At 38.9% G+C, this 24,944-nt stretch overlaps 1 protein-coding gene across 3 annotated transcripts in view; it reads left to right on the top strand.

Annotated features, from left to right (window-relative positions):
• The window catches only part of PRKG1 (protein kinase, cGMP-dependent, type I), a 1,234,550-nt gene that overhangs the window by 83,927 nt on the left and 1,125,679 nt on the right, over positions 1-24,944 (top strand).

Below are 24,944 nucleotides of genomic sequence, written 5' to 3'. Positions count from 1 at the left end.
TTAAATAATTTTGGAAAAACATCTGTTCTTTTTTCACACTTACATAAAGAAAACTAGAATAAAATTGGCTTAAGTGGTAAAGTGTACCTTTTTGTAAGAGAAAGAGAAGTTTATTGTATGCAAAATGATTATACTTAGGTCATTTGAATGATTGCGCAGGATAGTTCCACCAAGAATTAGGAAAACTAACTTGTCAAAGTGAAGACTTGTTTGAACTTCATTTTATTTCACTATAAATCATTTGATTTGTACCGACTTACTGGCAACAAGTGTTTATATCCTTAAGTTTTATTTCAAGTACAACTTAAATTTGCTCGTCTTTCTTAAACTTACTGATTATTGTGAGTTGGAGTTAAAATGAAACCATTTAAATAACCCAAAACTGAGGGTAAATGCAGGTTTCTGTTTGTGTTCTATTCTCTCTCTGTTAGATACAGTAACTGCTCAGAGAATGTTCTACTCAATTGTCTATGCTTGTTTACCTTTTGCTTATTGAGGTTGCCTTCTGGGGATTAAAATTTTTAGAAACTTCTTTTTTATTAGTGATTTTTGATCATTTGAAAAACAGTGTAAAATATAAATTAACTTATGGACTTAGATTATCTTAATGTGTTTGGTTTGGGATTTTCCCTGTGAGCTGGGAATGGAGGGAAGGCTCTGTCAGATTCTAGCACAGAGCCAGGGCACCTCTGGTGCCCCTGTGAGGCCGAAGGAGCGTTTCTGTTTGTCTTTCACACCTGTATAGAAATAGCTCTTAAGCCCTTTTTCTGTAATCAATGCAAAGAGCAAAGAACCCATGTAGCAAATTGGAATCTATGTTCTACTGTTACCAAATAACTACTTTTAAATAAAACTTTAAGACTTTATGTTTTTAATTCAATTAAGCAAATATAGTCTCAAAAATGAAAACTATCTAAAAATACTCATTTTATGAGATCAGATAGCCTGTTGATTATGTAGATAGAAATGGTTCTTATGGCCTTTTAAAGTAATTTTATTTCATGCTATTTTATTCCTGAAAATTAACTCTATAGTAAGTTAGAACATTCAGTCTCTGGTATTTTGATCTAAATCCTTCACCTACCGTAAATAGTCTCATATCCTTTCCATTTTGCTGTCATAGGGCTCTGTGTCATTTCAGTTGAGCTAGAAAGACTCAAGTTTCTATCAAAAGTTGTTAGTGTTTCTGTATTTTTGTTAAGCTGTTGCTTTTCACCCCAGAGGTAACTGAATTTCAAAGAATGATGACGTATTTTGTTTTGTAATGTTACATTTTTTGATTGTGAAGTACTTTGGAAGAGCTGAGGATAAAGAGAAATATATTTTCTTATTTTTAGGGAGGCATTCCTTTTAACAAGGTCTTATCTGATCTTTTAAACCTTGATATCAGTACATTCCAAGAGAAATAAAATCTTCCTAAAGGCTGTCTGTTAAATTCTGTAGGAAGTTGGGAGAATTCTAGATTTTAATGTAATCATGGATGGCATATTATTAAAACATGAACTTCTTCAGAGGTAGCAATTAAATTTCAAATATGCCCCATTTCTCAGTTTAGTACATTTATGGGCCATTCCATGTGCAAGTTAGTGTCAGGCATTAGAGATGAGGGATGACTAGGTCTTATCCTCAAGGAGTTAACCAGGGGTTAACAAGACTGCACAAGGAAATATTCTAGAAAGTAGAATAAAGTAAGTCACAGAGGAGCTACCTAAGACAGTTGGCAAAATATAATTGAACCCTTTTCATTTTATGGTATCAGAAACTTTTGTGGAAGTGGAGGTATTTAAGTATTTGGCTGATGGCCACAACTAAGGTGAGTGGTGATGGGCTGAGAGTGGCGAGGTTAGGGTGGGCCAGGCCATCAGCAAAGGGACAAGATAACAAAAGAAGGCAGAGGGTACACCTGGGAAATGACAGCATCTAGTGGCTATCCAAGAGTACTGTGGTGGGAATTGAGGAAAAGCCCTTTGAAGCCTGAGAGAATCAGGATGAGTAAGTGAGGGCATTTCTGCTTGTTTTTGGAATAATCGAGAATTGTGTATGTGTGCATGCTTTACACTGAGGACTAATTGCTACCCACTGTTCAAGCTTTGAATCTTAGAATGTCAGTGCAGTCCTCTAACCAGCACAGTCCTGATAATAACCATAACAATCCCAACTAGGTAAGTGTATTTAATTGAACCAAGAATCAGATGATTGAAACTCTTAAAGAAACTGAGTTCCACTCTTAAAGACAGCAAGTTCCTCCTTCCACTCACTTCTAAATGGCCCCAGTGGAAAGGATCTAATTTTAGGCCACAGACTAGCATGGCAGAGTCCTTACATACCCCAGGCAAATGGGACTTAGAAGAGAATTGAACTGGAGGTTGATTTTTGAAATTCATCTTTCTTGTTCTTGTGGAGGAGTTCAGTTTCAACTTAATATTACTCTAATAGACTATCCAATTTAAGTTTGATCATTAATTTGACATTATAGTCTGTGCAGTAAAATTGAAGTTGTGGCAGCCTTTATAAAAATATGACCGGGTTGCTGAAACCCTATTAGTGTGTTTTGAAGGACAGTCAAGTTGTGTGCCCCTAAAATGGGGCTTATGATGGAAATACTGACAAGCCCTTCAATAGAGTAGCTCTAAAGACTGCCTGAGAATATAAATCACCAACTCCCTTACTCTACTGGGCCCCATTTCCAAGCTCCTACTACTTGTTATTTCACTAAAGAGTTGGGTTTAGATTCCTGTTGGGAAAAGGTCGAAGAATACAGACGGTGTTTCTATTGTTGCTGTTTGCAGGTTATAAGGCATATGGACACATTTTTTTTTTTTTTTCTGTCTGCCTAGCAATGGAGGGTCTCCATAGTATCCTAGCAACCAGATTTGAACACCAGGCTGCTGCTCCTTCTCCCATCTCTACCATAGGTGCTGCTGCCCATCCCAGAGAACGGGGCCTGATGCTGGCACTCAGACCCTCCGACTTGAATGTTCCCCGCTCCGAGAACACAAGACAATATGATAAATAAGCACATGCTGAAAGCAGCATTTACCAGGATGCGCAACAGCTTATTATGCAATCACATCTGTGGCATTCGGAATCCTAATCTGAATTGTGGAGCTGGCGCTGCTTGCCACCTCAAACCTGACAGCCCTTTTCCTCTTCCTCACACTCGGCCTCTGACACCAGTTCCCTTTTCCTCTTACCATCATCTCCCGATGACTGTATTCCTGAGCAGGCATCTCCTTCAGATGTATTTTATGGGAAGTTACATATGTGCAGCCTGGTTGAACTCTCTGAGCCTATTTTGCTTGTAAGAGCAGAGGGATGTTCTCCCTCCAAAACTGTCATGTAAATATAAACAAGAGCATGGAATCTGTAGCTACACAAAACAGATGTTGAACAAAAGGTGGGACTAATAGTATACTCTCTGAAGTGTCTTGTTTCTGAATGGATTTCTTAATCATAGGTATTAATAGGAAAAAAGCAGGAGAGAGTGGGAGAAGAGAAGTGTGTCAGGGGAAAAGGAAAGGGCAAAACACATGACTATTCTGAAAGCGGCACCATATTTGCAAAGAAGTTGGAAAGGACCTGTGGGCTTTGTGGACAAGTGAAGAGGCAATGAGAGTGGGACAGAATTTGTAAGTAAGATAGTACTCTGTGGATAAAGACAACTAAATTGGAGTATACCAAAGACTTGCCTCCTCTGGGAGTGGGAGCTATACTGGGATTTTGGCACAAAACCATTAAGATGTTTCCCTTTAGACCAGTGCTTGTTTTGAATGCTGTGTATTATCCCTTTGAAATATCCCTTTAGTTTGATACCATGGAGGGACTGGTGGTCTTTGTGCAGTCCACAGTGCAAAAGAAAGGAATGAGGAAGACAAGTCAGTTGCATCACTGTTTCTTAAAAAAAAAAAAAAAAAAAAAAAAAAATCAGAATGGCACAGCCCATCATGGTCACAGTGGCTCACATTTATTGAGCACTTACTTTGTGCCAGGTATGGCTCCCTGCTGTTTACATAGATTATCTTTTTTATCAAACAACCTAGTGAAGAAGATTCCAGATTGTCCCCATTTCACAGCCATAAGGGATGGGACACTGAAACTCAGAGAAGCCAAGTAACTTGCTCAAATTCACACTTTATAAAAGGCCGAATCTGAATTTGAACTTGAGAGCCATTCTCCCTAGCCACTAGGTTCTTCTACTTGCCAAAGAGGTGAGAATTAGGCAATTGCATGAAATCCTCATAAATAACCTACTGGCTATTCTCAGGGGAGTATCTGTTCACCAATAATTAAATAAAAAACAGAAGGACTTTGGGAAAAGTGGTTAAAATAAGATATGACCATGGTTCCAACACTTTGCTGCACACTAAAATCATCTGGGGAGCTTTTTTTTTAAAAAAAAAAAAAACAGTGCCTAGGTTTTACCCCCAAACCAGTTAAAATCACGATGTCTGGGGGTGGAAGGCAACCATCGGTATTTTCTTTTTTTTTTTAGTTCCTCAGATAATCCCAATGAACAGAACAATTTAGGAAACATTCAGATAAGAAGGCAGCAGTGTGTATATGTGTGTATAAATTTATGTGTGTTATATTGGGCAAAGCACCAGGATAAAGTTTCCACTTAATGAGTCGAATGTTTCTGTGGGCTAGAACCTTTAAGCACTAGGGACTGGCAAAAGCAGTAGTTTTTTTGCTCATTTGTTCTTTTTTTCTGCCAAATCATAGGTGTATATTATTTCATTAATGTCTAATTTATTGCCCTAGATAAGTAACGCTTACTTACTAGCCCATTGGTTCTCAACCCTGGCTGCATGTTAGAATCACCTCGGGATTCTGCCATCTCTATAGATTCTGATTTTAATTGCTCTGTGGTGGACTGGGGGGGGGTAGGAATATTATTTTAGCTCCCAGGGTAATTCTGATATGCAGCCAGGATTGAGAACCTCTTGGGCTGCCCATTCCATATCAGCTGTTACAGGTTCCTTGAATCCCAAGCTTTGGGAAATCTCTTTCCTTGGTTCCATTTTCCCAAGTCCAGTCCCCTGGCCGCTGTAGAGCCAGGCAGCTCCAGTTCCCCAGTCCCCATAGCAGCTGCACTTGTCAGTTTCACTATGATCTCCAGAGTTTTACATGCAAGGACGTGGGGCAAAAAAGTGGCAGCAGCTCCCTTCAGTGGGTAAGTGTCCTTCCTCTTTTCCAGCCATGAGCCCTGGCCACAGTTCAGATGACACCTCAGGATCAGCCATCAACCCAAATTTGTTTTTCAGTCTCACTGAGGGGAGCTGCCTTGTTAGCCAGTCGGACTGCTTCCTTGTGTCCCAGATGCTTCTATGCAATGTTAGGTATAGGAAGGTGAAACAATGGTGAGCCCCCTTGGAAGAGTAGTCCAGGTCCTGGAGCGTCTCTCCTCCTGGTATGTGATGTCTCTGGAGCCAGCTCCAGTTTTTTTTTCTCTCCTACAGATATTTTATCCTTTTAAGGCAAACAGTGTGAGCTCAGGCTGAGGAGTACTTTCCAAGGAGGCTTCAGAGAAAGCAGAGCGAGCACATCAAGCTCTCAGCCCCCTTTCCAGATGGTTTGGTTTGAGCAAATAGGTCTGGGCACTGTGGGCAGATGAGAGGTGTGACATGACACCTGCACTAAGAGAACCTCAGTGGGTTCTGTGGGAAGGCTCCTAGGACCAGGACGCTGGGGATTCCCACGCCTTGTGGTCACAACCTCATTGCTGCCCCTATTGCCAGCGTTTTGGTCTCTTCCTTGCCCTCTTTCCCCTTATATTGTTAAAAACTCCTCAAGATGATTCCAGTTGTCTCTGATGGGAGCCTTGTTACATTGGTAATTTAATCTTTATCTTTTCAGGTGAGGATTTGCCAATGGAGCCCTTTATATAAGTGATGAAAATAGCTAATATAATTGCAAACACTTTTTGGTAAAAATCATCGCTTTAGAATGGGAGTCAGCAAGAAGCTTTCTTATTTCTTTCTCCCTCCTTCTAAAATATGAAATTGTATCTAGCTGACAGCTAGCGTGTTAAAGCAGAGTAGCTATAAGGCTGCCCAGAGAATTGGGGACCTTAATTATGCAGGGAAGTTAATCATAAGGAAAGTAAACACTTTCATTATGACTCCAGTTTCATGTCATGCCTTTGATTATTGGACCTAAATGGGAAGGACCGGAGGAATTAGCGACGATAAAGACACATGAGTAAAAGCATGTGTTTGCTTATACGACTTCGCAGTTAGAAGCACAATGATGGGCAAGAGTTGGAGGTAGGACCCTGGGAAAGTATCCATATCTTAAAGTTCTTATAATCCAAGATAGGCAGGGATGGGGGAAGGGGATAGAAAAAGAACTAGTGACAATTTAGTGTGAACATATACTACTTCCACCTGCATCAAACATTTGTTTAAAATGTTAATTACGTTTGCCTGTCTGAAGATCATAAGTGCTAATTAAACTTCAGCAGAATTCCTTTATGACAGAGGCAATTTCAATGACTTCTGCATAGAGGTGGAGTAACGTGGTCCTGCAAAAACATAGGCAAATAGATTAATTATTAATATGTGTCAAAAGCAGATATCCTAATGCTGTTGACCTTCTAATACTCAGTTATATTTTCTCCCTCTAGACCATACCCAACGTGTAGCATTGTATTTCTCTGAACATGAAATAAACATAGTATTAGCCAGTAAGATTAGTTTGGTTAAAGTGTATTCAATGTCGGTGATGACAAATACACTTCAGTTAAGCAAAACACTTTTGCTATTTTCTGAAACAATTGTATTGTGGTCATATCAAGCTTTTACCAGATCTGGGCCAAGGAATAATGCAATCATGTGAGGGAAAAGCTTCTCCTTTCTGGATATACTGTATATCATCTTAATGGTCCAACTTTATCAATAGATTATAGTGTTGACAGTGCTTTTATGTCTGGACTGGGAAGAAAGAAAAAAGGGTTGTCTTGGCAAGAAAGAAAAATAGGAATTCTAAATTTTGCCCCTCTGGAGTTATTGTTGCTGATGGATTGGAGGGTGGATTGGCCATACTGTCTGGCATCTGCAGGTGGCTGGCCAGCACACTGTGCAAGCCAGCACAGCTCCATGCTTCCATCTTCATAAAATACACTTTGCCTAAATCACTGGTGACTGAGGAACACATTTCATATTACGGCGAGGCAGAAAAGATGGCCTCCTATTAGATCTGTGCTGGTTTGACAGGGTGTCACCGTCTCCTTTACAGAGGAATATTAAACCTCTGAAGGTGACAGGTACTATTTTGCTAAGTGTGTAGTGGCAACTCATTATGTCAGTGGGAGGAGAGAAAAAAGAAAAGATGCTGTGGAATAAACCCTGGAGTGTCCACTGCCTGCACTGTTGAGCTTGGAACTCGGTGTGGAATCATGGTCTTGGCTCTTGTCAATTGCTACCCTCTTATTTAGGAGCTGAGGATACAAGAGCTTAGAAGAGTGAGCCCACAGACACTCAGATAAGTACAAGTAGTTTTTTGGCTGGAAGATCCATTCAGAGAATCCCTCTTTATTTTGAGTAAATGGATTTTACTTAAAAAAACTTTTTCAGTTCTGAATTGTTGGAGGAAAATCTTTTTTCTCCCCCTAGTGAATGGTACATTGCAAAATGAAAGAATTGTTCAAAGTTTCTAGTCATCCACTTAATACTTAGCTTTATAAAAATGTAATATTCAACTCCAGTGTATATTTGTATGAGCAGTGTTTTTTGTAGATCTGAAAAGCTTTAGAATATTGCAAAAGAAACTGCTGTGGCTTTAAAAAAAATAGTGCTGGCCTTCATCAGGGAATAGTAATTTTTCTTTTCTTCAAACTCTCACTTCAGACTTTTTGTTGTTCTCCATAAAAGGAAAACATGACATGAAAAATTGTAATCTGCCTGACTCTGCCTCCCAAATGTTTTAACATTACTGGGTATGGAGACCTACACTCTATCATTGGAAAAAAAGAAACAAGAACTAAATGCTTTCTTGTTCATGTAGCATTGAATGGCATAGAACTGAAAGGTTATTACTTTGAATTTGTCCTTATGAAAAGGAATGACAAATAGAATAACAAGCCCACTGTGAATGAAGCATCTTTTATTAACTTCTTGCCACTTCTTCGAATACTTCATGAATTCATCTAGCCTTTGCCTTTTTGATGCTTTGCTTAAGGCCTTAAGATGTGCATGTCCCCTCTTTTTGACATTTGGTGGGAAATACCTAGCCTAAAAAAATAGTTTTTTTTTTTTGATAGACCCTGCTAAAAGAGTATAGTCCATGGCATTTGAAATAATGATTACAGAAATAAATTCCATAAATGGAGAAGTTAGGTATATAGAAGCACTATATAGGTATGAGTGTTTGATTACAGGTTTATGGATAATTATAAGAAATTATTTCAGGAGTTCCTGTAGTGCCTCAGCAGGTTAAGAACCCGACTAATATCCATGAGGATGCGGATTTGATCCCTGGCCTTGCGCAGTGAGTTAAGGATCTGGCAATGCCACAATGTGTGGCATAGGTCATAGATGCAGCTTGGATGTGGCTTTGCTGTGGCTGTGGCATGTAAGCTGACAAGCTGCAACTCTGATTTGACCCCTAGCCCAGGAACTTCCATATGCTGCAGGTGCGGCTCTAAAAAAAAAAAAAAAAAAAAAAAAAAAAAGTGAAAGAAAGAAAAAAATTGTTTCAGAGAAATTCTGAAATAATTCAGGGTAATATGAAGTAATTAATTCTGAAGTAATATCTGAAATAGAGATATCTGAAGATAATCCAAAAATTATAGTCCATCTATAATATACTCATGATTATTTTAAGCAATCCAGAGTTACCCTTCTGTACCCCTAGAAATGAAGAGATTAAAAGAACTAATATTGAAATAGTTGAGTGACGATTCTACTGCAAAATGTGCAGAGACATATATACAGGCAAACACATCACCAGGGTCTTTATCCTAAAGCATGAAGCAAAATCCTGCCTGTCACAGAGGCAGCTGCCTGGGTCAGGTAACCCTTTCTCTTCTGTGGCTTGTCTTATCTTTGGCTATCACTGCTCAAGTCATATGCCATGTAAATCATTTTTCATCACAGAGCAGTACTCTGTCTTTTGGATTCCCGAGGGTTACTGTCAGTGTGATAGATGGAAAAGAACTCAAGTGTACATTTATTTGTCTTGGCAAGAGTGGTATTTTCTGCTGGATGAATTTAGAGGTTATTAAATAATATCTAGGTGAGCCCTTGCTAGTGAGTTTTTAAATCATCTATAGCAGACTTCTCCCCCTTCCTTCGTGACTCTCGTTACTATATTTCAAACTCTTTTTTGTAGTTCAAACTGTTGCTTCATCATCATGAAGGGGAAAAACTTGCTCAAATTAGGCTCAGTTTTGTCTTCATCTTTTGTCTTTTTCTATAGGCATCAAGAACACTTTCTCTCATCTCTACAGAAATCCTTCATAAAGCGAAGGTGATAATCGTTACTTTTTAGCCTTGTCTTTATTTGTCAGTTAGTGATGATGATAATGATCCTTGTTACTAAAATATTTGTCTTACTGTATATTACATAAGCTTTCTCCTTTAATTCTCTCAATTATCTGATAAAGTAGATACTATGATAATCCCATTTTTTTTTTTTCCCAGTCAGAGAATGTAAGGTACAGAGACTTTAAAACAATTCACTCAAAATGAAGCAGTTGGCTTGAGGCACTCAAATGCAGGTCTGTGTTACCCCAGAGTCAATGCCATGGCCATTGCTTAGTTGATTGTCCCAACAACTCTTTTTTTTTTTTTGTCTTTTTGCCTTTTTTCTAGGGCCACACCTGTGGCATATGGAGGTTCCCAGGCTAGGGGTCAAATTGGAGCTATAGCCACTAGCCTATGCCAGAGCCACAGTAACGCCAGATCTGAGCCATGTCTGCGCCCTACACCACAGCTCACAGCAACGCCGGATCCTTAACCCATTGAGCGAGTCCAGGGATCGAACCCACAACCTCATGGTTCCTAGTCGGATTTGTTTCTGCTGTGCCACGACGGGAACTCCATTTTTTTTTTTTTAATATAAATGGTATTTCAATTCCCTTTTATAGTTGTGTTCCTTTTATGTAGTTCTTTAGTAATTTTTTATATACCCACATTTGTCATGTGCCATATATCTGTATACTTGTGGTGGCCAAGAATATGTTCTCTTTTAGAGACTAGCAAACCTTAATATCATGGGAGTTCTTACAATATACTATATTTCTGCTGTATTCAAATTGTTAGCAAATACAATTGCTCACACCTAAACCATTTTTTGCTGCATCATACCTAGAACATTTTCTCCATCTTGTACTTTTCATATTTTGGTTTGATTTTTTTTTTTTAACTGAAATTTTTTTAGTGGCTTGTGCTTGTCCCTGTTGAATCAAATTCTAATTTTAAAGAAACATCCCCTCAATTTACCAATACTTTATTTCCTTATTGATTTTCCTCTAAATATTAGCATCTTAATTTAATTGAGTGTCATTAGAAAGTTTATAAAATTACCCTCTGATTCTTTTTTTCTGATTGCTTAGTCTGTGGATTGATTTTCAGTGGTTTGTTTATTTATTTGTTCCACTGTTTACCAAATATTTATTAAATAACTACTTAGTATAGAATTCTACTAGATGCATCTCTTTATCAACCCCACAATATTTAATGCCAGAAAATCTGTGATTTTCAAATATATGGTAAAAAAAATAGTGCCTTTTCAGGGGCTCTTCCCACATGGATTGAGCCCAGCACACCTGGGCTGGAGACAGGTTTCTGGTTCTCAGTGTCTGACTTTGTAGTGCTTTTCCTTCTTCGTATCTATCAGGGTTTGAATTTCTATATATTGGTCATTACTTGTTTATCATGTAGTTCTCTCAGAAGATGGTGAATTCCATGAGAACAGCCAGTGTCTCTTGCTCCATGTTGTAGCCCTGGAGCCTAGAACAGGGCTGGCACACAGTGGATGCTTAGTAACTTTTTGCCAGAGGAAGGACAAGATGAAGCCTCTCCATGTTCCCAGCCCTCAGATACTTCATCTTTTAAATTTAACTCTTTGCTTTTTCTTTTTTTTTTTTTTTTTGGCTTTTTAGGGCCACACCTGTGACGTATGTAAGTTCCCAGGCTAGGGGGTCTAATCAGAGCTACAGCTGCTGGCCTACGCCACAGCCACAGCAATGCCAGATCTGAGCTGCATCTGTGACCTTCACCATAGCTCATGGCAATGCCAGATCCTTAAGCCACTGAGCGAGGCCAGGGATTGAACCCGCATCCTCATGGATACTAGTTGGATTTGTTTGCAGAGAGCTATGAGAAGAACTCCTGAATTTATTATTTTGAAAATGGGAAACTTATGTCCCTGGACTCAGTAGAGATCGGAGGCATGTTTGACTTGGACTGAAGAGTTTCACAAACTTTGAACTTGAATGCCTTGTCATGCCTTTGGGAGATTCCCTGAGTTCCACAGGTTCATCTGGGTACTCCAGAGCTCATCATGCCTCTTATTATTTGCCTGGCCTCTGAAGGCATGTCAGGTTTTCACCTGAAAAACTGGGATTGCATAATTTTGAAAAGTCTCTTGTAGTTTGAATAATCTGTGATTCTAAATTGTCTTTCCAGGAAGTGTATTTGTCCTCTAGCTCAAATAAATATCTCATCTTAAGCTCTGTGACATAAAACCTCAAAAATTGGTTAACCTTAAAAATTAAATGGGTTGATTGGGAAACACACACCTGGGATTAATGGAAGTAGTTTAGACCTAATCTATCAAAATTTTAAATCCTTTTGTGGACATAGCCAGAACTCTCACTTACAAAATCCTGTCAAGTTTATTTACAATAAGAGTTTGCTAATTTTAACTATCCAAATGGTCACACAGATGTTAATATTATGAGATTATAGAGACCATCAAACTCATGATAAAATATAATTTCATTAGGTGTTTATCTTTACATTAACCGAAACAAAATAGGGAACATTTCAAGCCTGGTTTTGTTAGGCATATTGTCTCTAAGCTCTTCAGGATGGAACCTTGGGAACGCCTCATTCTAGAAAAAAATCTTTTTTTTTTTTTTTAACCGTTATCTGACCATATGCATATCTGTGAATGTCTGAAGTTAAATTCCTGGAAAGCTTATGTACTGATGTGTCTGTCTATCTTATATCTGGTGAATGTGGGATTTAAAAACGACATATATTAATTGGCTGGAAACATGAATATATGTGTGATCTCGTTTATGCCTCACAAGGTCTAAATGAATGAAGGACAGATCATTTTCATTTTACAGAAGAGATAATGAAGCATCAGTGAGGTGAGACAGCACAACCCAAACCCAACAGCTCTCAAGTGAGGACGCTGTTAATACAACAGGGCATCAGACTCCATTCATCCTTCTCTCCTCACTCTGTGCAGCATCAATGCAGCACAAGATTGTCTTGAGAATCCACTGAGTCCTGTGGGTCAGCAGTGCATTTATGGAAAAACACACGCAGGTGGGCTCAGAATACACCATATACAATGGATAAAGGCGTGGACTCTGTTCCGTGCTACTTTACTGCTCACGAGGTGCATGGCGTTGAATCTGTCTGAGCTTCTGTTTTCTCATTATGAATGAGGATGCTAACACAGGCCAAGATGTGAAATCATGTTCCTGAGTTTCTCAGCACAGCGCCCAAAACATAGTATGGCATAAACCATAAGCTTTTGGAATTGCTATTCTATTTTCATTGTTATTGAATTAAATCAAATTCCATTATTAAAGTGCTATCAACAGCTCTTCACCAAACTGAAGGATATGAGATGGAAAGAGATTCAGTAATGACAAGGTCCTAGAGGAGAGCCCAGTGCAATCCAGCCAGATTTTGCTGGGTCTGACTCAAAAGAAGACTGAGTGATGGCAAGAATCCTACATGAATTCTGTGTGAACTAACTGTGGGCGAGAAAGGACAAACATATAAGTAAGCTTGAAGGTCCATAATGATGCCATTTAGTTCATTCAGGAAGCAGTTAGAGGCCTACAGAAAAGTTAAGAATGGATGGGCCAAGTTTGAACTGAATGCCGTGTATTTAATTCACGTCAGGAAATCATAGTGAAAATAGTTGTCATAGTATCTGAAAGAAAAGCTGTCTAAGCTCTAAAAACAGGGAGAATACTTGGTGGTCATTCTTTGCAGTTGCATTTCTGTGACATTGCAGTAATGTGATTGTTAACGTTCACTTTAACACAAAGGGCATTATACATGTGGTCTGGGCCACTGGTGGTCTGGAATTTCTGTGCTTTATTAAAAGACCTACTGCTTTAATGATGTGATTTCAATCCATCAGAGATCTTTAGAGCAAAGTGCCTTTTCTCTTGCCTAAAATGTCTGCATAGAAGTTACGCACGGGTAATGGATTTCTATTTGAAAGCCATTCATTCCCAACTTGAACATTTGCTGTCCAGGCGGAGAAGACATCAGATGCAGAACATAATCTTCGCCTATAAATGCTTTCTGTTAATGACTTTTATACTGCATATCAAGATGTCTTTTCAAAAACATTATGATTGTGGGTGAAAGCAATGGTAACAGCCCTGTTAGCCTGTGGAGGGATACATTAATTGTCTCAGACAAATTCATGACAGCTGTGGTGATGAGCTGATAATGGAAAGCTTTAGAATAAGAATAAAAATACTAGTTTCTTCTGAAATGTGTCATGTAACAAAAAAAGGTAGATTGTTTTTAACAGCTTTATTGAGATATAATTTACATACCATAAAGTTAACCCAGTGTAACATGTATAATGCAATGATTTTTGTAAATTTATCGAGTACAACCATAACCACAATCTAGTTTTAGAATATTTCTGTTATGCCTCAAATTACCTTGGGCCCATTTGTGGTCAACCTGCCCCGCTTCTTGCTCTTTATAAATTTATGTTTTTAATATTTTTCATACGAACAGGCATCTTATTTTGCAAATGATATCAATTGACTGAAGGACTATGTGACATCAACTCATAGTTTATTTAGTGAAGTTGAGAGCATTAAGATTGTTTTTGGCCATTGTACAACTATAAATGTAATAAATTCATTGAAAAAAAAGATTATATTTGGACCCATGTTATTTGTAGTTAAAACTATACATTAAATCTCATTAGTCTCAGAAAATTTCAACTGGACTATTTTTTGATTGTTGGTTTTGGAGTAATACAGGAACTGAGGAATTTAGTTTTGTCTCCAGATTCAGAATGTTAGTGTCGTAGTGACCTGATTAATAGTAACAACAATAATGGTAGCAGGTGGTCACTTATGGAATATTTACTGGATTCAGGCATTTTACTGGGAGATAACGTGAGTTATTTTCCTAATCTTCATAGTAATTCTGAAAAGCAGAGAGTATTTTTTTTCTTCATTTTATTTTTTAAAAATTTAAAATTTTTTTTGTCTTTTTAGGGCCGCACCTGCAGCATATGGGGGTTCCTAGACTAGGGGTCAAATTAGAGCTATAGCTGCCGGCCTTTGCCACAGCCACAGCTTGGGATCCAAGCTGAGTCTGTGACCTACACCACAGCTCACAACAACATCAGATCCTTAAACCGAGCGAGGCCAGGGATCGAACCTCATATCCTCATGGATGCTAGTCAGATTGTTTCCACTGAGCCAAGACGGGAACTCCTTTTTTGCTTCATTTTAGAGACAGCAAAAGTGAAGCAAACTCAGAAAAGTTAATTTGTCTGAGACCACACAATGCTGCCTGAATCCAAGGTCTGTTCATTTGGTTACTATACAAAGAGCTGTTTATCTCAAGGGACTACATAAGCAGAGCATACATTTTATACTTTTCTACAACTTACCAACTCTTTTTTTATTCATTTTATTTTATTTTTTATTTTTATTTTATTTTTTGCTTTTTTAGGGCTGCACCTGTGGCATATGGGATTTCCTAGGCTAGGTGTGCCTACGACTCAGCCACAGCAATGTCAGATCCAAGCAGCCTCTGTGACCTACACCATAGCTCATGGCGATGCCAAAGTCTTAACCCACTGAGCGACACCAGAGATTGAACCTGCATCCTCATGGATGCTAGTCAGATTCCTTTCTGTTGAGCCACAATGGGAACTCCATCCATTTTTTAGCACTAATATATATCCTTGAAGTTAGCTTCTCACTTGCCATTTTGGCTTCCCATGCATATTCTGCCAGGTAATACAAACAAGAGCGTGGATGATGATAAGTTAAAGATTAATAACAGTCCCTGAGGTGAATATACAAGTGGCTAGGGAGCTATCTGTGAAATTAGAGACACAAAGAGGAGGTATTTGAATTATGCAATAAAAGAATGGACAGGAATACAGGAGAGAAGGATAAGGCAAAAGGACTTTGTAAAGATTTGAGAGGAAGGGAGAGAAAAACTTCAGTTATCTAGATGTGCTGAGGTGGTGATTTCCTGAGGGAGGGGCGTTTCAATAAAAACTTTCTTAAGGGTGGAAACTTTTGAAAAGAAAGAATTCTAATGGGCTCTTGTGCCAGTGAAGCTGAAAATTAATGAACAAGACTGCATGGTCTCTAATGCACATGGTTCTGCCCCCAGTGAGATGGAACTCTGATTTGGGTGACGGCAGCTGACTCCACTTTATCTCACCACCTGGCTGGCTGTAGTCCCCAGAAGCCTTTGCTCTGAGCCAGTCCACCCTGCCTGGTGCAAAGACTTCTGGGATATGATGTGGCGCCGTGAGCTTTCTCTGTTATTGTGCAGGTATCAGAATGACGTTTCAGCTTGAAAGAATAAATCATACTTTGAAGATTCACTGGAGATTGATAAAAGGAATTTCAGGGACAATAAACCACTTCATATATTTGCAGTAAAGCTAATTCAACTTCAGTTACATAAGCAGTTACTTTCATTGGCCAAATTTGGGTTTTTTTATTCAAATAAATATTAATGAAGAGTATGGTGAATGATACTTGTGTTGAAAACCAGTTTTAATAAATATATAGGTACAAGGCAACTATGAATTTAAAATATTAGATGTACACATATATACCTACCTATATAAGAGATTTAGAACAATTTCATAAAAATGCCTATGGTGCAACAAGATTTTCAGTATAGCTGATACATCATTGAATAGGTGGATACTGTTTCTGAATGTTTTATTTGCACAACCCAGAATGGTGGGCAGGTCATAATAGATGCAAAGATCACAGTGGTTACTTGGATTTGGGGCATCAGAGTCACTTGAAAACTTGTTAGCTGTGCAAAATCTTAAGTCTTACCCCAGCTCATTGAATCAGAAACCTTGGGATAATGCCCTGAAATCTGTATTTTGTCATCCCTTAAATGACTCTAAAGTGCCTTAATGTTTGAGAAACCCTGGAATAGTAGGATGGGAATTTAAAACTAAATGCAGGAGACTGAACCACGCCACCACTGAAGGCAGTTCCCCCAGTGCCCAGAACAGTGGAACCAGGATTCATAGTTAAAGGCTGTCTCTGCTTGCATTCTGCTACAAATTGGAATGTTCCCTTTTATTTTTTTAATTTTTAATTTTTTTGTCTTTTTAGGCCACACCTGCAGCATACAGAAGTTCCCAGGCTAGGGGTCAAATCAGAGCTATAGCTGCAAAGCCTATACCACAGCCACAGCAACGTGGGATCTGAGCCATGTCTGTGACCTACACCAGAGCTGCTGGATCCTTAACCCACTGAGTAAGGCCAGGGATTGAATCTGCATCCTCATAGATACTAGTCGGGTTCATTAACCACTGAGCCACGCTGGGAACTCCGGGAATGTCCCCTTTTATTTATTCAAGTCCCATCTGCCTTTTACTTATAGGAAACCTTCTCTGCCCACATCACTCTTAAGTGATTTTTCTTTGGGAATATCTATAGGTTTGAATTCTTTTAAGTCTAATGTTCTTTTGGTACTTAACATTAAATTTTTTATTAACTGTTATTATTATGTAATGTACACATACATACATAATACATATATATCCATATATGTATATACACTTACACACAGGGTCAGGTATCATTTATTCAAAGATGCCTTTTCTGAACAGCCCATGGCCATTTTCACCCCAAATATTCTCTATTGCATGAATTAACTATGGTTTCTTCATAGCACTTCATTAATTAAAATTTTCTATTTATCTGTTGTTCCATGTTTTCTTTGTCCAATGGGCTCCACCTAAGTCATCTCTGTTGATTGAGGCCCTAGGTCCCAGCACAGTGCCTGGCACATGGCAGCAGGTCGGTGAATGGGTGATACATGTCTGTCCTCATTTGGGTTGTAAGCTACCAGGGGACAGGGCTTGTATCTCAATGCTAAGTTTTAAATACAAATGGAAAGAGACACTCATAGTATCGGGGGCATAGAAAGTGCTCAGAGAGCATTAGCATTTTTCCATGCCTTTCCCCTGTCATTGTTCTTACAGTTCTCCACTTCTAACAGCTCTTTGCACTGAGTGTATGCTTGGGAGAGATGAATGTAATAACTGAGACAGAGTGTTAAAGCTTCATATTAGCAATTAGAAAACAAAATGGAATAGAACCACATTCTCTATGTTTTGATTCATATGAATTATTTATTGGTTGGATAACATTTGGTTTTGAGTCACAGGTAACAGAATTTCTAAAAATTGAAATGGGAATTTCTTCCCATTTTCTTCAGCACTAAGATATATTCTTAGTTACCTTCATACTTTATTGCTAAACCATTAAAATCTGTAACATAATAGAGGTGTACAATTCTGACTTGAAATCTTGAGTGTGCTTTGTGATTCACTTTTTTCCAGATTTTTAAAAGATCGCATGAAAGTTGACACTCCTTGGGGGTCTAGAGCAGAACTCCTGAAATGGATACATTTGCATTTCTTCAGCAAAATATGAACATTTACCTAAACAGGGAAAATAAAAGCTAGAGAATTCCTCATACTCAATTCAAGTTGGGCTTGGAGCAAGATGAGTTTGCTACAAACTTGTAAGACTTTGGTTTTTAGAGCTGTTGTTTTTGAATTTATTCATTAGGATTTATGGACGTATAGTTTATAAGGAGAAGCAACATATTTACATTTTAGTTTTTTTTTTTCATTTTTGAGAGCTATATTCGTCCACAATTAACGTTTTAGGCACTTGAAGCTCAGAAAGATTAAGCATCTTGATTAAAGTCACAGAGCTGTATAAACAAACGAAGTCAATTTGAACCCAGGCCTGGTTAAAAAACAGAAACAACAAAAACTCCATAAGGATCACTTAGTGTTCCCCATTCATTATACAAGTAATGATAAAGAGGTCCAGAGAATTTGTGATCTAGGGTAGCATCACGGGTAAGGGACAGAATATAGATCTGGATTTCTTAATACCTAATTCTGTGCTTTCTCATTTCTCATGTTGACTTCTAGCTTCTGGATGTTTCTAAGTTATTGTTCTTGGAAATTACAGTTGTTGAAGGTAAAGGCAGGTGTTTTTTTGTTTGTTTTTATTAATGGTTTCTGTTTCCTGTGTCAGCTCCCCCACTTTATTTATTTATTTATTTATTTATTTATTTTGGTCTTTTTAGGGCCATGCCTGTGGCATACAGAGGTTCCCAGGCTAGGGGTCTAATCGGAGCTGCAGCTGCTGGCCTACACCAGAGCCACAGTAATGCCAGATCTGAGCTGCGTCTGCGACCTACACCACAGCTCACAGCAACGCTGGATCCTTAACCCATTGAGCGAGGCCAGGGATCGAACCTGCAACCTCATGGTTCCTAGTCAGATTCGTTTCTGCTGCGCCACGACAGGAACTCCCCCAGATGCTTTGATCAGACGGTTTGGCTCTGTGTTTTTGTAATCAAATACCTAAGTGCTGGTAACACACATTCTCTCCCAGGTTCAGGCCAGGGCTTTATTTATTTGGGCACAGCCAGAATGTATTATAGTTCCCCATTTTCTTAGTTTCCTTCAAGAGTAAAATAAGTAATTTCATTTAAAGTTAATAGCTCCAATCTTATTTCTACCTTAGTCACTGAGGGAAACCTTATAGTTAACTGCAATTTCAGCTGTTTTCAGCACAACTTCAAGGGAATTCTTTGATAGGCGCCAACTAGCATGTGTGGCTTTTCTGCTTTTAAACAAACTCATGCATTGAAGCAGAGTGATACTTCACGTACCACATTCTGAGTCAAAGCAAATTACCTTGCTGTCTGCCTGAGTACTTTCTAGATTTACACATCTTCCTGACAAGATTTGTAGGTATCAGATTTTTGTAAATCAAGGGCTTGTGGCATACGAGAGAAATTCACATTTAAAGTAAACACGGGATTCTTTTTTATTGAAGACAACTGATTCAAGGAAAAAGAAATTGAGGGCTTTTGGCAGACTACAAGGATCTGGAAAACTTTGTATTGTTTTTGTCTTCTTTTTCTTTTTTCTTTTCTGACTGCCCTGAAGCTTGTTCCCTGGGCCAGGGATCAGATCCCAGCCACAGTTGTGACCTACATTGCAAGGGGACTGAATCTGCATCTTGGTGCTACAGAGATGCCACCAATTCTTTTGTGCCACAGTGGGAATCTCCTTGAAATGTAGTGTTTTTAATTGTGAGGTTTTTATGGTTTATTTGTGCCTAGATTTATATGTTATGTACTTCCATAAAAGATATATACATGATATTATGACATGAGAATTAGGAATAGGCAATACATCATTTTATGTAATACACTTAGTAGATTATTTTTAAAAGGAAGGTAAAAATTGAGGCACAGTACCCTGAGAGAGAGAGAGTTGGAGGGATGGAAAGGGGGAAAAAGGTGAAAGAAGGAGAGATGGGGACTTCAAACCAATCCTCGGGGCTGTGTAATGATGCTGGGTTCCTTACTCCCCATTCTTCTAATCATTAAAGCTAAAGACCTTCACCCTCACATTGTGTTTGTCCTCGGACTGAAGACTAAGCCTGTGCTGAGACACTAGAAACAGGAATTTCTAGATCTGTAGTGCAGTCCACATTCCTGCTGGTTCCACTGATAGAAGCTGGAGAGTCAAGAGCACTTGGACACGAGTCAGAGAAATCGAGTTCAAATGTGGATTTTGCCACCAGTTGTATTCTTTGCCTCTCTGTGGCTTGGATTTCCCATCTATAAAATGGGAGGCAGCATAGTGTACTGGTCAAGAGGGTGGTCTCTGGAAGTAGACCACCCAGTTGGAATCTCGGATCTACCGATTATGTGCTGTGTCACTTTAGGTAAGTTACTTAACATCTCTGGGTCTTCAGTTCCCCACTGTCAAACAGGGTTAGTAAGAGTGTCCATATCATATCTATGTTAGCATCCTTATACAAGATTGTATTTGTAAAGCAGTGAGAACAGGGTCTGGCACGTAGAAGGCACTTAGTAGATACTTGATCTCTTCATCATTCTGCTAACATACTGGCTCTCAACGGAAAGTGACTTTTCCCTGCAATGAGACATCTGGCAATGTCTGGGGGCATTTACTTTGTCATTACTGGGAGGAAAGTAGACACTGGGAATGCTGCAAACCATGTTACAATGTACAAGACAGTCACCACAATAAAGAATCAACTGTTTCCCAAATGTCAATGTTATACTAGCCTCACTAGCAACCTATTCCCTTAGGATTAGGATTCTGCTCCAGCTTTTCTATCCCAATGTGGACCTTCTACTCCAGGTTCTATAACTGTCCCTGTGGTACCCAAAGGGGGTCATCCTCTGATGTAACTTTTCAGCCTGGCTGGATCTCCAGTTGTTGCTAATTGCTGAGTAGTCTTTTCCCTGACATCTGTTCTGCCTGACCCCGTCCTGCTGTGAGTACAATGAACGGCCATCTCGATTCTTGAATTTTCTGGGCCAGGATCCATGTCGGAGGCAACCATGCAGGCTGCAGCCTGAGTTTGTTTGTTTGTTTGTTTGTTTATTCCCTTCATTTTAGGACTGATGGGGTCAGAGTTTGTGGATCTGGCAGACAGAATCTCAGCCCCACTTCCTTCTCCTCCCCACCTTTGTCTCTTTTCTGTGGAGTTTTCCTCTTTGTCTAGTGTTCTCTTTCTTGCCTTCAGCACACCATGGCTCAGCCTCTCTCAGAGCAGTTCATTGCCCAGGAGCTTTTGATCCAGCCACCTTCCTGGGGGACACAGAACTTGGATTGAGTTCTGCGCTGATCTTTTTGGAAAGTCCACAGGCAGGAAGGGACAGAGGCCACTTTCTTCTTCCTGGGGGCTTTTTTTCTCTCGTAACTTTCAGTGCTTAAATTCTCTCTTGGATCTTGATATGAGTCCTGAGAAGTGAGGAGTGAGCCTGCCCTTCTAGAGCCCCCTCTACCCCAGGTGAGTGGGGTGGGCAGGAGGTGGGCAGCTTTCTTTTCATGGAAGATATCATGAGAGGAGCATGGATGTTGGGATCCTCTGACCTGAGTTCAGGTTCCCACTGTGCCCTTATTGGCTGTGTGAATGTGGGCAAGTTCATTTTAATCTCTTTGACATTAATTTCTTCTTTTGCAAAATATCAAAAACAGCACCTATCTCAGAGATTGTCAGGAGAGACTACATGCTTGGTGATGAGGAGCGTGGCTGCTGAGGCTTGGCTGTTGGAATTCAGGCTCTATATTTGCTAGTTAGATTCTTGGGCAAGTTCCTTAAATTCTCTATGTCTTAGCTGTCACATCTATAGAACGTGTTTAACAATAAGACCAATGTCATGGGGGGTTGGATGAATTCAGTGAGATCTCTATCTAAACGCCTTAGAATTGCCCTCTATTTACCCATTCCTTTGCCTTTCCTCTGTTCCTGAGGTCTGCAATGGAGGGACCACAGAATGAGGGGCAAATTGCTAGTACGCAAGCCAAGCCTGTATACTCAGGCAGGGTACATAACTTTTGAGATAGTTTAGAAAAGTGAACACCTTAACACTTCAAAATTTCTAAGTTGTCCCTGAGGTATCTTTACAATGTATAAGGAAGCTGTCCACACGCCACCCACCTCCTTTTAGTTCCCTTTTTCAGTCTCTTCTCACCTCTTCCTCCTCGAAGCCCACGTTTGCCTCCAAAGGCCCGAATCTGCTACTCTTGTTTGGGGAACTTCCCTTGAGCTACAGGCTGTTTTTCAAGCCTTTGCAGAGAGTTTCCATCACCTCAGGGCTAAGCTTGCCCATGACTGACAGGCCTGGGAACCTAACAGGCTGCTCCTTTGCCTCAAAGAGATATAAGTTTTCCTCTGAATTCCCTTGCTGTGCTCTGTGAAACACACTCTAGGGAACTTCACCTGAACTTACCCCTTCCTGGCTGGGCTTCCGTTTCAGGGGAGCACTTCCTCAACACATCTTTGTGTCACAGCCTGCTTCTTGGGAGCAGAACCTAAGGCATTCCACTTGGAGCCACATGCTGCATTGGGGCCTTATGCCAAAATGTGCCCCCATTCCTATAAAAGGTCAGGAATGGGGTGATGGTCAGGGAAAGGGGAAAACATTTGAAGAGATCATTTTTACACTTTAAGGAAAAATACCCATTTTATAATTTTGCATAGTTGTAGAAAGTTGTATTAAATGGGCTTTGCTTTAAATTCTAGCATTGAAGATAAATATTTATGTATATATATAAATATATAGTAAAATATAATGTATATTTCATTTAAATATCTAGCATTGTAACAATGTTACTTTTTTCCCCTCTAGTTTTCAGTGCCAAATGCTTTAGTTTTATAAATATTAAGAACATGTTTGTGGATTCTCTTAGGAATCAGCTATAATATCCTCTGGGAAAAATGTGTCCCAGGCTCCAAATACTTCACCTGTGGAGACTGACTTCATTAAGATAATAGAGGAAGGACCTATACTGAGGTATTTTTGACTGGACACTCTGTGCAGTAAGGTTAGTGAGGAATTCACTTATAAAATGTTTATTTTTGTGCCAAACACTCTGCTAGGTCTTGCTAATAAGGAAACTGTCATTAGGCTATTTTCTTCTGTCTGGAAACTTGTAAGAATTTCTCTTTTTCCCCATTGTACTAAAATTTTATGATGGTACACCTGGCTGTGAGTCTAGCTCCCTTCACTGTGTCGGGCTCACTGTGTGCCTTTGCAATAGGAAAATTTAAGTCTTCAGTTCTGAAATTTTTTAAAAATCACTTAACTTGTTTGGTTGGCTAAGAAAACAAAGAGACATTAGGAAGATGAAAATGGAAAATGTCAAGGCTAGCCTTAAAATGGATGCTGTAGATCCTTGAAATTTTAAGGGAATATTCTGGAAGATGTTTTGAAAATTTAATGTTTCAAATATGGCAATGACTTAAGGAACCATGCTCAGTCACTTAGATGTTAAATTCCATGACATATCAATTTCCAGTTTTGTTCACTGCTGAATCCCCTGCATTTTCCAGTTTCTTCAAAATGTCCTAGTGAATGAAATACAGATACCTTGTCAGCTGATACAATATTAATAAAAGCCATAAGTGACAAATCCACAGCTAACGTCATTCTCAACAGTGAAAAACTGAAAGCATTTCTACTAAGATCAGGAACAAGACAAGGATGTCCACTTTCACCACTATTACTCAACATACTTTTGGAAGTCCTAGCTACAGCAATCAGAGAAGAAAAAGAAACAAAAGAAGCTCTAGAAGTTTTCTGGTAGCATCTTTAGAGTTTTCTAGGTATAATATCATGTCATCTGCAAACAGTGATAGTTTTACTTCTTCCTTTCCAATTTGGATTCCTTTCATTTCTCTTTCTTCTCTGATTACCATGGCTAGGACTTCCAAAACTATGTTGAATAAAAGTGGCAAGAGTGGACATTCTTGTCTTGTTCCTGACATGAGTGGGGATTCTTTCAGCTTTTCACCATTGAGAATGATGTTAGCTGTGGGTTTGTCACATATAGTTTTTATTATGTTGAGGTAGGTTCCCTCTATGCCCACTTTCTAGAATTTGGTAAAGTTTCAGGATACAAAATTGACACACAGAAATCAACTGCATTTCTATATGTTAACAATAAAAGATATAAAAGAGAAGTTAGGAAGCAATCTCATTTACTATTGTAATAAAAAGACTAAAATACCTAGGAATAAACCTACCTAAAGAGACCATAGACTTATACTCTAAAAACTGTAAGATGCCACTGAAAGAAATTAAAGATAACACAAACAGATGGAAATATATATCAGGCTCTTGGATTGGAAGAATCAGAATTGTCAAAATGACTACACTATCCAAGGCAATCTACAGATTCAATGCAGTCCCTATCAAATTACCAAAGACATTCTTCACAGAACTAGAACAAAATATTCTAGAATTTGTTTATAAATGCAAAAGATCTCAAATGGCCAAAACAATCCTGAGAAAGAGAAATGGAGCTGGAGGAATCAGGCTCCCTGACTTCTGACTATACTACAAATCTACAGTCATCAAAACAGTATGGTATTGGCATAAAAACAGAAATATAGATCAGTGGAACAGGATAGAAAGCCCAGAAATAAACCCAAGCATATACAGTCAATTAATCTATGATGAAGGAGGCAAGAATATACAATGGAGAAAGGACAGTCCCTTCAATAAGTGGTCTGGGAAAACCAGACAGCTACATGTGAAAGAAGGAAATTAGAATATTCTCTAACATCATACACAAAAATAAACTCAAAATGGATAAAGACCTAAGTGTAAGACTGGATACTATAAAACTCTTAGAGGAACATATAAGCCAAACACTCTGACATACACCACAGAAATATCTTCTCAGATCTACCTCCTAGAGTAATGACACATTTGAAAAGAAGAAGTAAAACTGTCACTCTTTGCAGATAACATTATACTATATATAGAAAATCTTAAAGAACTACCAGAAAACTATTAGAACTCATCACTGGATTTGGTTAAGTTGAGGATACAAAATTAATACACAGAAAACTATTGAATTTCTATATACTAACAAGGAAAGATCAGAAGGAGAAATCAGGGAAACTCTCCCATTTA

Source organism: Sus scrofa, chromosome 14 (assembly GCF_000003025.6).
Source record: "Sus scrofa isolate TJ Tabasco breed Duroc chromosome 14, Sscrofa11.1, whole genome shotgun sequence".
Lineage (NCBI taxonomy): Eukaryota > Metazoa > Chordata > Mammalia > Artiodactyla > Suidae > Sus > Sus scrofa.
Note: the sequence above shows the minus strand (reverse complement) of the source record. Positions and strands in the feature narration are given on the sequence as shown.